General features: G+C 47.5%; 1 non-coding gene across 1 annotated transcript; it reads right to left on the bottom strand.

Moving 5' to 3' along the window:
* Positions 1 to 1,169: 1,169 nt before the first annotated feature.
* On the bottom strand, positions 1,170 to 1,240 carry Trnag-gcc (transfer RNA glycine (anticodon GCC)). The gene has a single exon. It is a non-coding gene; the product is annotated as a tRNA-Gly (tRNA).
* Between the last annotated feature and the right edge of the window lie 11,946 nt (positions 1,241 to 13,186).

Raw genomic sequence — 13,186 nt, 5'->3', positions numbered from 1 at the left:
AATCCAATCCAAATATCCAATCCAATCCAATCCCATGCTCCTCGAGCATGCGCAACACTGTGTACACGGTCGCCAAGCCCCGGACAAATTGAGGTCCTAAGGTGCTTCGCCCCTAATAAACCTTTCGGCACGGCAACGACCATCACCGGATAGATAGCAAGAACCACATTCGGGTAGCAGACACAGAAGCTCATACGAGTGGCAGGGGTGTCGCATACATTACTTCGATGGGTCACTGAAGTGACACTGGGCATTGGGGCAATGGGGCAATGGGGCACTGGAGTGAATTCGTCAATTACTGTTTGTGACTCCATTGTGCAGTTTAATCCATCTGACCAATTAGTTGACTAGTACTTAGCGGGTGTCTAGAGCTTTCATTTATCTGTAACGGCAAGCACGAGAGAGAACGCCGAGCGCCACTCACGGCATCCGCACACCCTACAGTAATGATGTCGCATCAATAAACAATGTATTTTATGGCTGTCGCAATGCCTAAAATCCCGATTTTCAGCCATTTTATGGTGATCATCGACTTTTTTGTTGACGCAAAATGTTTCACAGGGTAAAGATATGCTAGCAATCCGCTCAATTTGGAACTGCACGTTTGCCAGTATTTCACCACAGCGACGTCGGCAAATCAGTGGGGAGAATGGTGCTAGGTAAACAGCGCTTTCTAACTTTCTAACTTTCTAATTTCTCTTAAAAAAAACGCACATTAGTAGTCTATTTATTTATTTATTTATTTATTTATTTATTTACAGCGTACTACGAGCAACGGGTTGTACAGGCTGGAGCGGGACTGTTGCAGGGAAGTTAGACCAATTGTACAATTCCTAGTGGAGAAACAACACGGAAGCAAGGCAATGCAAATTTCTTTTGAAACATGTCATAAAGAAAGAGCACTAGAAAAATTATCAGACCTTTCTTTTATACATTTCAGCCCGCTTTCCGGAGAGAGATCGGGTGATAAAAAGGGGATGGGGGCGAGGGGAAGTGAATTTTGGTCGTAGGCACAAATGTTCCACAAACTGTAACACCGTCGTTGCGCTAGACGAACATTATTTACCACACAATCTCACCCTTTAAATGACGGAAATTTCAAAGGTGGAGCGGGATTCGCTGGACAGCAGAACTTAGGATACATATGGCAAAAAAAAATACAAAAAAGATGCGTCGGCCGGGAATCGAACCCGGGCCACCCGCGTGGCAGGCGAGTATTCTACCACTGAACCACCGACGCCGACGCTTCCCGCTCCAAAACACTGAGCTCCGCTCGAATGAAGGAAAATATCGCCGCAGCCGGTTTCCCAGTGTCTGGCCAAATGTAGGTCACCGCAGTGCTTGGCAATGATGTGGACGCGAGCTGCACCACCGCCTTCAATTTATCAACTTTGAAGAATGTGCTATATGACATTTTACTCTGTACTATATCAAAAACTACTCTTGTGGCTTAGCAGTCGTCGCAAAAGTATTTTCATCTTTCTAGACTAGCAGTAGCAATTGACATTTACAAGGCATGCCATCAGGCGCGTAGCCAGGATTTTTTTTCAAGGAGGGGGGGGGGGGGGGGTTAAAGTTATTCTCAAGCCCCACCCCCCCTCCCCCCGCCCCTCGACAGAACAAAAATCGCGGTAGTTTGTAAGCGTCCCTAAAGGCCAAGACAAAATAAATGATTTGTTCATTAAATAGACTCCCTTGTCCGGATAGCAATGATACCAATCTTATCGCAAGCTTCAAAGGAATAGTCGAGATATTTTTAGCAGTCCGTTCGTTACGTTCGTTACGTTCGACTGCGCATGCGCGCGCACGTACCGGGCTCTTTCCGTATAGTGAGACGGAAAACGTGTTTTAGCACTCCGTAGCGTCGTACCGTTCGTTCCGTGTGACGACTGATTAGCCGAGTTGTTGCAAAAATCCACACGCTAAAAATACGTAAATAAAGAACGCAGTTTCCCCTAAAGCATTGCAAATCTAAAATAAATCGCGCTCGGCCGGACGCATTGTGAGGCAGGGGCTGCGGCGGCGGCGGCGACGGCACCAGAGCGAGCGCAGGTGACGACATGGTCGCGCGCCGTTCACGCGGAGGAATGGCCTTGGCCTTGCCCGATTGAAGCGCTAGACACATGTACGATTGGTACACGCGATTCGTATGCGACTGATCGTTACGACTGTCACAACGGCTAGTCGTACGCGTCAGTTTGAGACACATGGCCCGATGCGGGTGTGCGATGCCTCGTCGGCGCCGTTCCGCCCACTGTTTTTGCTCCATGGTCAACTACGACGATCGCTGAGCTGAATTTGTAGATTCCGCGCGTTTGTACGCAAGAAATGGATAAAGCAGGCAATCGTGAAGCGTTTTCTGCATCGGAAAAAGTCCGCGCACACGCCGGTCGCGCCTGCCAGCTCGGCACACTCAGCGGCTCGAACCGGCGCAGACCACGGTAGCAACCGCTTGTCGCTGCTCTTCCGAATCAATCTGATCACTAAAACGAAGTTCCACCTGCGAGAAAGTAGGTGTTAGTGTGGTGAAAAATTGTGCTAGGGATTGTTCTCAGGGCTTATTTTGAAAGCGGCGATCAGATATATCTGCCGCGATGCAAGCCTATGCTGACCGGCCGTGGATGCCGCGGCGCGCGGTGCACCGATATCGGCCGAGAGATGGCGATACCTGCGCGGAAGCATCGAAACAGGCTACGCAGATGTCTCGGTCACCGGTCGCTCCCGGCAGTTGTAGCTCAAATAAAGTTTCACATGCGAGAAAGGGGATGATAGTGTGGTGAAAAGTTGTGTTACGGATTGTCATTCGCAGTTGCACAGATAGCGGCGATCAAATATTTGCCAGGACGCTAAGCCTAAAGTTTCCAACACCCGAGCCGACCAGAGCAACGCAAGCCGGTTGCGGGATGCGGTAACACGGAAGCAGAGCGCCGGGAGAGACGCGGGCCGCGTACGGAACAAATGGCGCATGCGCAGTCGGTTCCCGGTAAACCCGGTAGCAACGTAACGAACGTAACGAACGGACTGCTAAAACTCTATTAGAGAGTTTTAGCAGTCCGTTCGTTACGTTCGTTACGTAACGAACGGACTGCTAAAACTAAACCTAAGAAGCAGTGGCGAATCCCCAGCCACTTTCCGGCAATTTCTTTATGACGTCACAGGATCCGTTTGGTACGATTGGCGCCCAACGACCTAAACCACCGTCAAAAAACATGATCGCGCGATTGTGGAAGGGTCTCTAGTTCAATTGATCCTATGATGTGAATTTTAACGTGGTGCTAACACATTCATAACTACGTCTTAGTGCTGGCCTAAACTACATCACTGCTGCCGATCACTGCAGCGCGAAATTTGCAATCTTTTTATATGTGTTGCCTTGCTTCGGTTGAAAAACATCTGTAACTGGAATGGAGCTGAGTGAGTCACCAAAGGCTAGTGCTTCCAAATTCAACAAGGTCGTCTTCAAATGGGCTGTGTAATGTCTCGCTCATGATATTGGTGTTGATTATAATGGTATTTTAGTGCCAGGTGCAGTTGTAAACGGGGAAAAAATCAGCAGACCATGTGGTGCAAATCTGCGCCCGTGATACGTACGGGACTTATACTGCACGCACGGGCACCTTGTGCAGACATTGCATTGAATGACCATAGTTTCATGTGATTACTTGCTTTATTTCAACGTGTGTGGTATGATGAGTGTGACATCCGCAATAAAACGGCTAGGTCTTAAGAATTAGTTTTTTTATTCAGTTGCTGTTGTCCAAAATGCAGAAGAAAATTTTTTGCTTATGAGCATTTTACGCCCGTACAGCAGCTTCCAGTGTAAGGCCGATGGAGCTCATTTTGTGCAGCCCACATCGAATCTATGCACTTACGTTATGTGTAGCGCTGGTCTGATTGCACGAACATGGATTATCCCTCACGCAAAGCGGAATAATTCAGCCAACGGTATTGTCAAGCCTTGTCAGTTGAAATTTTCACTTTTGTTTTGATTCTGTGACGCAGTCCACCTCGTAGCTTCTAAAGACGCCGGGCGGACATGAGAAGCTGGTTCTTTGTAACAACGTCAATCTGGATAACATTTCTGTACAGCCCAAATGTAGACTCTGCTGTAATGAGTTCCCCCTTGGTGTTTTAAAATGCTTGCATTATTCTCTGTCAAATTTTCAATGCTTCGTGCATAAATGCCCTATAGTCTGCCTGAAGGCGGGTGCTATCCAGCAACTTTTCTGGGGCTGCCATCCCCTTTAGTTGTAGGTACCACTCCTGGATAAGGTAGAGCAATTCACTGCAAATTTCACTATTCAATGCTATATAGAACTTTAAATTTAGCAAGAACAAATAATAATGCAAAGACGGCGTTGTCTGACCATACTCTTGCGGTTGGTCATATTCTACGAAAGTTGAGCAAAATCTTGCTGCGTTTGAAATTTCGTCGTGAGATCTGAGGAAAGAATATAATGAGGTCCTATCATTCTGGTTTGAAACATTAATGAAAGAACATACTGTTTAGAGGACGCGTGCGCTGGCTTTGTTCAGCCGAGTACACACTGTCGGTTTTAAAGCTAAACAATAAAACAGCATGGGCGGGAATGTATAGGGCGCATAGGAATTTTGTAGTTTTCGTTAGCGGCACGGGAAATGTAAACTATGTTGGGAAGCTCCTTGGTCCACCAGAAAACGGAGCATTGGGCAGTTGTACAGAGCCAGCATGACCTTCGGGCGTGGGTCGATGCTGGAAACAAGTTAGCATTTTGTTGCCAGCAGTGCACCAAGAAAACATGCGTATGGGCATGGCCCCGCGTACATAAATGCTACAGACTACCATGTTTCAGCACGAAACGGACAGTAATAGTAGAGTTAAGGCACTCGCTTGGTTGACAGCGACCGTGATGTTCAAACTGAAGCATGGTTTCAGGCTACGACATAATTTATTGGCAAAAAATTGCAAAGTCTACGGAGATAATTCGTGTTTACGGTGATGATTCCTCGGTCACTTTGGTTACTTAAGTAATGCTGACTGTTGCTCAGAATCTAGGCAGAATCACATCAGCGCGCACCCGTATGTGGGGAAAGGGGGAGGGGGGGGGGGGAGCGCGGAAGTGTGCGGGTGTTCTTTGAAGGGACTGTGGTCTGTAGCCTGTTTTTTAAAATGACTACATCATGCCAAATCGATTGAGCATTGAAGGAACGACACTCTTGAGCCCACAACACTTCAAAGAAAGGCCATAAAAAGGGCAAGGAAAATTCTACTAGAAAGACACGTTCGTTTCTTCGGGTCTAGGCTCACTCGTCACAAGTCCACTCGTCATAGGCCAACTCGTCACAGGTAAACTGGTCAGGAATGCCAACTCGTCACAGGGAATTTCACACGAGGAATTCTCGTATCACCGGAATATTCGTCACACGGAAAACTCGCATTACGAGCTTGTTTTGGAACGTTGAAGCGATGTTTCCGCCTGCCATATATACGTCGTCCATTTAAAAATGATGTAGGGTAGCGAGTGTTCTTTGAAAGTTTTTGACGTAGGAAGAGGTAAATATGCCATCATACCGAGTTATTATATTGAAATGACAATAGAATGCAAATTTGTGTTACATGGCAGGCATAAAAAGTAAACAAATTGTTATAAATGATGCGGTGAACATATCGTACACGAAATAAAAAAATGTTTATTGCACTCGCTTTATACTGTTGTACTATTTGTACTATTGCACTGTTGTCTCGCTGTCTCGTTGTGTAGGCGCCTTCAACGCTGGGTTCCGACGTTGTTCACTTCGTCAGTATCGGAAGCGGATGTTGCGGGCAATATTCGGAAGCACATTGACTGGGGTTCAGCCGGCGTGATCAGCCAGGATTCTTGCGATGCGATCGTTGACATCTTGGTATTTGCGTGCAAGCCGTGGGGGGTGCTGTCCGACGATGACTACTACTACCACCGTGAAAAGCGACAACGGAGCATGTTAACAAAAGGCCTCACAAGACTTTTTTGGCTTGGGCTGGCCCGAATATGTATTTAGTGCAGTGAAATAAAGATTATTATTATTAAAAAAAAAACAATTACCCGCCGCGGTGGCGCCGTGGATATGACGTTGGGCTGTTGAGCCCAAGGAAGCGGGTTCGATTCCGGGCCGCGGCGGCCGCTTTCCTGATGGAGGCGAAAAGCGAAAACGTTCGTGTGTTTGAGATTTAGACGCACGCACATTAAACATACCCAGGTGGTCAAAATGAATTCCGAGCCCTCCACTACGGCGCGCCCCGTCACCTGTTTTAGCGTCGGCGCGTTAAACCTCCACAATCAATCAAATCAACAAATAAACAGTTCCAAACCTAATGCAATGCCTGGTGGTGTGCCCTTCAGTGTTTACATAGAAAGAAATCCTCCAGTTTAACTATCGTTAAAGACTTTCGCGAATTAGTGCAAGCTTCGCCATTTTTTTTTTTTTTCGCAGACTGAAAGTGGGGGTGCGGGTTGTATTCAAGGGCAGGTTATACACGCGAAAATACGGACGTACACCGCCTCAACACCCCTGACGATCACCACTTGAAGTGCAGGTCGCCCTGACCTCTCCACGCCCCCCCCCCCCCCCCCCCCCCCTCCCTCCAAAGAAAAAAAATAGCTCTTTATGCACACCTGCTGGTCACACAGACCTCCACACGCCCTCCTAAACAGCCGTAACGAATTTACCATTGTAGAAACCAGCCTCAGACCAGCTTTCAACTCCAATTTACGGTCAGGGCTTCCAGGCTTTTGTTCACCCTGTCGCGGTGTAACGAAATCCATGCGATGAAACGGCGCCTTGCACAAGAGTTCCCATCTCGAGATGGCACTGTACCAAAGGGCCGGTGTGACGAGTTGGCCTATGTCGAGTTTTCCGGTGACGAGTGGGCTTGTGACGAGTGGGCTCGTTCCCGTTTCTTCGCCAGCAGTACGAAAGCCCTTCACTTGCTCACACTGCTATGGTGATTTTAAAATTGGGCGTAGCAGTGGATGCACGCGTCGGTATGTAACGGGGCAACAAAAGTCGCGATGACGGGCACACCATGCAACAGCGGCTACGTTACATGGAGTCGCGTGCCTGTAAATGAAGCAAACTACTAGAACTGCAGCGAGAACAAATATATTTTTAACTCTTCATGCACTTCCCGGACAGTGGTAACTCTTCATGTACGTAATGCTGTCCCGATACGCTCTGAGTAACCCTCGCCAACTTTGTGCACCATGGATATTCAGGTGGATATGAGTTGAATTTACGTTTTCCCTCGTTCAAAGTTACCTATCCGCTTCATCGTGGGCGCTCCTTTCAACAATCAATTCAAACGCAAATATTGCATTTTAAATAAAACGAGATACAATTTTTTTGGCTCGCAGACATAAATGTACTGTGACATCGTGTAAATATTAGGAAGCGATAATTTAAACATTAAAGGACTTTAGGGATAACGCAAGGATAAATCAATGGTCAGGGGAAGAAAATGACTTACAATTGGGGTCTCTGTTGTGCGTTGGCACTTCGCAAAGCCATATCGCCGTTGTGACTCCGGCCCCTGAATATACACTGCTCTGGGCAGCCTCCGCCCAGGGAAAAAGCGACCGTGGACGCAACGGAGGGGCTTTAGTTGTGACCGAGGTCGAAGATGGCCATCGGGTATTTGTTACTGTCGCGACCGCTGTCTGCAGGGCTGGTGACCGTCGTGCCTTCACGTTGAGGATTAAGTCGGGAACTCGGGCGGCGAGCCGCAGTGTGCCGCAGAAAATGACTGTCTGCAACACCGCTTTCAGAAGGGGTCACGCAGTGCGCGCAAGCTCAGACCAAAGAGTTATCCGGGAACGAGCCCACTTGTCACAAGCCCGCTCGTCACCGGAAAACTGGTCATAGGCCAACTCGTCACACCGGCCTTTTGGTACAGTGCCATCTCGAGATAGGAACTCTCATGCAAGGCGCCTTTTCGTCGCATGGATTTCGTTACAACGCCGCCGGGTGAACAAAAGCCTGGAAGCCCTGACCGGAAATTGGCGTTGAAATCATGTCTGAGGCTGGTTTCTACAATGGTGAATTCGCTGCGGCTGTTGTTTTGTGGGGAGGTCTGTGCGACCAGCAGTGTGCATAAAAAGGTGTTTTTTTTTTATTTGAGGGGAAGAGGGGGGGGGGGAGAGGTCAGTGCGACCTGTACTTCAAGGGCTGGTCAGGGGTTTCGAGGTCCTGTACTCTCGTATTTTCGCGCGTATCACCTGCCCTTGCATACAACTCGCACCCACTTTAAGTCTGGGAATAATAAAAAAAAATAAAAATTGGCGAAGCTTCCACTAACTCCCGCAGGGCTTGAACCATAGTTAAGCTGGATTTTTTTTCTATGTAAACACTGAAGGACACAGTTTTTTTTTATTTGATTGATTGTGGGTGTTTAACGCGCCGACGCAACGCAGGCGGTGCGGCGCTCCGTAGTGGAGGGCGCCGAATTCATTTTGACCTCCTGGGAATATTTAGTGGGCGTGCGCCGAAATGTCGAACACACGGGCGTTTTCGCTTTTCGTCTCCACCAGAAAAGCGGCCGCCGAGGCCGGGAATTGAACCCGCCTCCTTGGGCTCAACAGCACAACGTCATATCCATTGAGCTTTGTTGACTTTTTCTGCGTGTTATTTAATGCAAATTTGAATGCAATTATCCTTTGATATAATTACTCGGTATTCACAGCATATTCACCTAACTTCCTACGTCAAAAACTTTGAAAGCACACTCGCTCGCCTACATCACTTTTTAAATGGGTGACGTATATAGCAGGCGGAAACATCGCTTTAACGTTCCAAAACAAGTTCGTAATGCGAGTTTCCCGTGTGACGAATATTCCGGTGATACGAGAATTCCTCGTACAAAATGCCATGTGACGAGTTGGCATTCCTGACCAGTTTACCTGTGACGAGTTGGCCTATGACGAGTGGACTTGCCTCGAGTTGGCCTAGACCCGAATTATCCCCTGAACGAGCCCACTCGTCACAAGCCCACTCGTCACCGGAAAACTCGTCATAGGCCAACTGGTCACACCGGCCTTTTCGTACAGTGCCATCTCGAGACAGGAACTCTCGTTCAAGGCGCCTTTTCGTCGCATGGATTCCGTCGCACCGCGGCCGGGTGAACGAAAACCTGGAAGCCCTGACCAGAAATTGGCGTTGAAAGTCGGTCTGAGGCTGTTTTCTGCAATTGTAAATTCGTTACGGCAGTTTAGGAGGGCGTTGGGAGGTCTGTGCGACTAGCAGGTGTGCGTCAAGAGCTGTTTTTTTTTCTTTTGTGGGGAAGGGGGGAGCGGGGCAGAGGCCAGCGCGACCTGCACTTGAGATGGTCTAATCCCGTATTTTCGTGCGTATAACCTGCCGTTGCTACAACCCGCACCCCCGCTTTCAGTCTGCGAATAAAAAAATAACAATTGTCGTAGCTTGCACTAACTCCCGCAAGGATTGAACCATAGCTAAATTGGAGGATTTTTTTCCATGTAAACACTGAAGGGCACACCACCACGCATTGCATTAGGTTTGAAATTGTTTATTTGATGATTTCATTGATTCTGTGTGTTTAACACGCTGACGCTACGCAGGCGATGACGCGCGCCGTAGTGGAGGGCTCCGAATTCATTTTGATCACCTGGGGATCTTCAATGTGCGTGCACCGAAATGTCGAAGATACGGGCGTTTTCGCATTTCACCTCCATCCCAAAAGCGGCCGCTGCAATCGAACCTGCCTGCTTGGGCTCAACAGCAAAACATCATATCCGTTGAGCTTTGTTTCCTTTTTCTGCATGATGTTTAATACAAATTCGAATGCAATTACCATTCTAATATAATTAACTCGGTATGACGGCATATTTACCTAACTTCCAACGTCAAAAACTCTGAAAGCACACTCGATCGCCTACATCATTTTTAAATGGATGACGTATAGCAGGCATAAACATCGCTTTAACGTTCCAAAACAAGCTCGTAATGCGAGTTTTCCGTGTGATCAATATTCCGGTGATACGAGAATTCCTCGTACGAAATGCCCTGTGACGAGTTGGCATTCCTGACCAGTTTACCTGTGACGAGTTGGCCTATGACGAGTGGACTTGTGACGAGTGGGCCTAGACCCATTATCCCACGTCAACACCCTTCTGGGCTCCACAGAAACGTAAAAACGAAAGAAGGAAGGGAGGACGCACGGAAGAAGGGCATACTTTGCCGCACCCAGCTAAAGCACACATTTCGCCCAATACCCTGACCCATCGCTTGCTTCGGTTAACTTGCCACCGGTTGACTGTCTGCCACCGCCGCTTGCACGTGGTTCTGCTTACACACACAAAGATCTTTTCCCTTACCGGCCTTCATCGTACCAGTCTTCACCCATCAATGGCTGGTGGTCTTTCTTTTTCTACGCTTCCAGTTAGTGCGGACCACTCTTTGCTTCCCCGGCCTCCTCTGCTGAGAACGACTCAGCCGGCCAATTATTCTCTGTGTGGTGACACACACAAAGGGACACAACGCACCCGTTAAGCATCCCGTGGGCTGAGCTTACCCGAGGGCGCCATCGCTTTTGGAGCTGCACCCCTCCGCAATTTTCATGACGCGGACGCTTCGTTTTGTGTAAGAACCAATGCGTTAGGACAGGTGTTGAGTCGGGAATGTTTTTAATAGTGGCACGTCGGAAGGTTATGCGCCTTTGTTCACAGGCGACGTACTAACAGGCAGCACGGCGCGGGCCGGAAAAATTTCGGGGAGGGGGTGGGGGCTGAAGCCCGCTCAGCCCTCACCCCACCCGTGTCTGCGCCGCGTGCCTTCAGGTGACTCATCCACGTACACCCTGGTAGAGAGCTTGCGAGGAATTTTTCCCAGGCCTGTGTTGGCCGATCTTAACAAGTCTTGTACCGAGTGGACTAGTCGGGCTAGAGGGGCGAAAGGCGCCGCGGAAGGAAGCACTTTGCTTACAGTCTTTTTTTTTTATTTCGGGGGCCCCGAAAGCCGCAAGAAAATCACCGTCATTCATAATTTTCTCTTGCTACGAGCCTAGTTCGCCGATTTGGTGAAAAGGAGGCACTATGCGTGGCGCCGTGGGCAGAATATGGTTCCTTAAAAACTACGGAGTGAGGAGGGGGGGGGGGGTTCAGTGAAAATTTCGGGGGGGGGGGGGTTGAACCCCCCCCCCCCCCTTCACTACGCCACGGCATGCCATTGGCATCTACAATGGCATGCCGTGCCATTGGCATCCTTTTCACTGCTTTGCACTACTTAGCAAAGAATGCTTGCAGATAAAGATAACAGAGTGTGGGTGCGAAGTCGCGGAAAGCACGGTTCGTTTCTGGTGCAGATGTCGGTTGAGCAACTGTCAGACGCCAGCGCATACAATTGTTCTTCAGAAGTTTCTTTATGGCCATCTTCATGGTTGAATAAAATCTTATTGCGTTGCATTCTTTGCCGAGTACCCCCCCAGCCAGGAGCGTGTAACGCCCTGCATTTCCACAAAAATGCAGATTGCGCGAAAGTTCCAAATGCAATCGTTAGAATAGCGTAAGGGGAGATATAATTGGCAGAACAAAATTTTGCTATAAAAATAACAAAAATATAAAAAGGTTACGGAGAATGTCAAGACGTATACCGCATGGCATTTCCACATCAATGTAGATGTCTCGGTAGTTTCACATGTAATCATTATCATCGCGTAAATTGAGACGATTGGTAAACGAAATTTTGAAAATAAAAGAATAAGAAAAATATAAAATTATTACGGAACGTGGCGAACCGTATAACACCCTGCATTTAAGTTCCAAATGTAATCGTTAGAATAACGTAAATGGAGACAATTCGTAGAGCGAAATTTTGAAAAAACTAGAAAATAACAAAAATACGAAAAATTACGGAAAATGTCAAAACGTATACGGCATGGTATTTCCAGAATAATGAAGATTTCACGAAAGTTTCACCTGTAATTGTTATAATTGCGTAAATGGAGATAGTTGGTTGAACAAAATTTTGGAAAACTAAAAAATAAGAAAGACATAAAGTAATTCCGGAAATGGCGAACCGTGTAACGCCCTGCATTTACACAATATTGCAGATTTCGCCAAAGATCCAAATGTAATCGTTAGAATAACGAAAATTCAGATAATTGGTCGAGATATATTTTTGAAAAACTAAAAAATAAAGAATATTGAAAAATATGGAAAATGTCAAAACGTATACCGCATGGCATTTCCACAATAACGTAGATTTCGCGGAAGTTTCATCTTTAATCGTTATAATAGCGTGATTGGAGATAATTGGTCGGACAGGATTTAGAAAAAACAAAAAAACAAAAATTAGTCTGGAAAAAACGTGCACTCAAGACAGGCGTCATAAGAATGCTACACATTAGTAGATAATTCTCTGAATTTCTGCAGAATTTTTTTCATTGGTATGACTCCACTCACACTTGAATTGTAGGACGCACAAGGCAGTGGAACAATTTTTAATACCTATCCCAAAAGCGACCAACTGTATACCATCCGTCATTTTTCAATAATACAGTACTGACGTGTTCGGTACGTAAGGAGTAATTCTTTCATATTTTGAGCGTGTCATTATATTCCTATTGTTTTCGGGAATTACGATTGCGTTATCGTATTCCTGAACCGCCTCACTAACGTCGCGCCATATATTCTCCCAACTCGAACCGACACCGACAAACTCCATCGCCTCATTCGTAAAGCAACAAAACAAGCTTTGGGTCTCCCGATGAGCACGTCTACAGCCAAACTGCTTAGCATGGGGCTCCACAATACCACAGAGTAGCTCATCGAAGGACACCTTTCCAGTCAACGCCTTCGACTTGCCCAAACCAAAGCAGGCTGTGCGGTCCTTCGAAATATTCAATGGTAATGCCCTGACCAGACGCACCTGGTCAACGTCCCCGACACTTGGTGCCAGTCTATTTTTGTGCGCCCCATTCCCAGAAATATGCACCCGGACATCCACCCTGATCGTAGAAAAGCCCGTAGCAAAGCCCACGAAAAACTTCACAGCAGGCGATCCGACGTAATCTACGCAGATGCGGGCAGTTACCCAGATAACCAAACTGTGGTGGCAGTGGTAACATCCAAGAACGCCCTCATCACCACCGCTTCAATTCGGACAACTTCCTCCCTGGACGCTGAAGAGTTAGCTAGTGCGCTCGCCTTTACCCAAG

The sequence above is a fragment of the Haemaphysalis longicornis genome, unplaced genomic scaffold, assembly GCF_048455015.1.
Source record: "Haemaphysalis longicornis isolate Haplotype H1 unplaced genomic scaffold, Haemaphysalis longicornis Haplotype H1 scaffold_3, whole genome shotgun sequence".
In the NCBI taxonomy this organism is placed as follows: domain Eukaryota; kingdom Metazoa; phylum Arthropoda; class Arachnida; order Ixodida; family Ixodidae; genus Haemaphysalis; species Haemaphysalis longicornis.
This window is presented reverse-complemented; position numbering and strand designations above follow the sequence as displayed.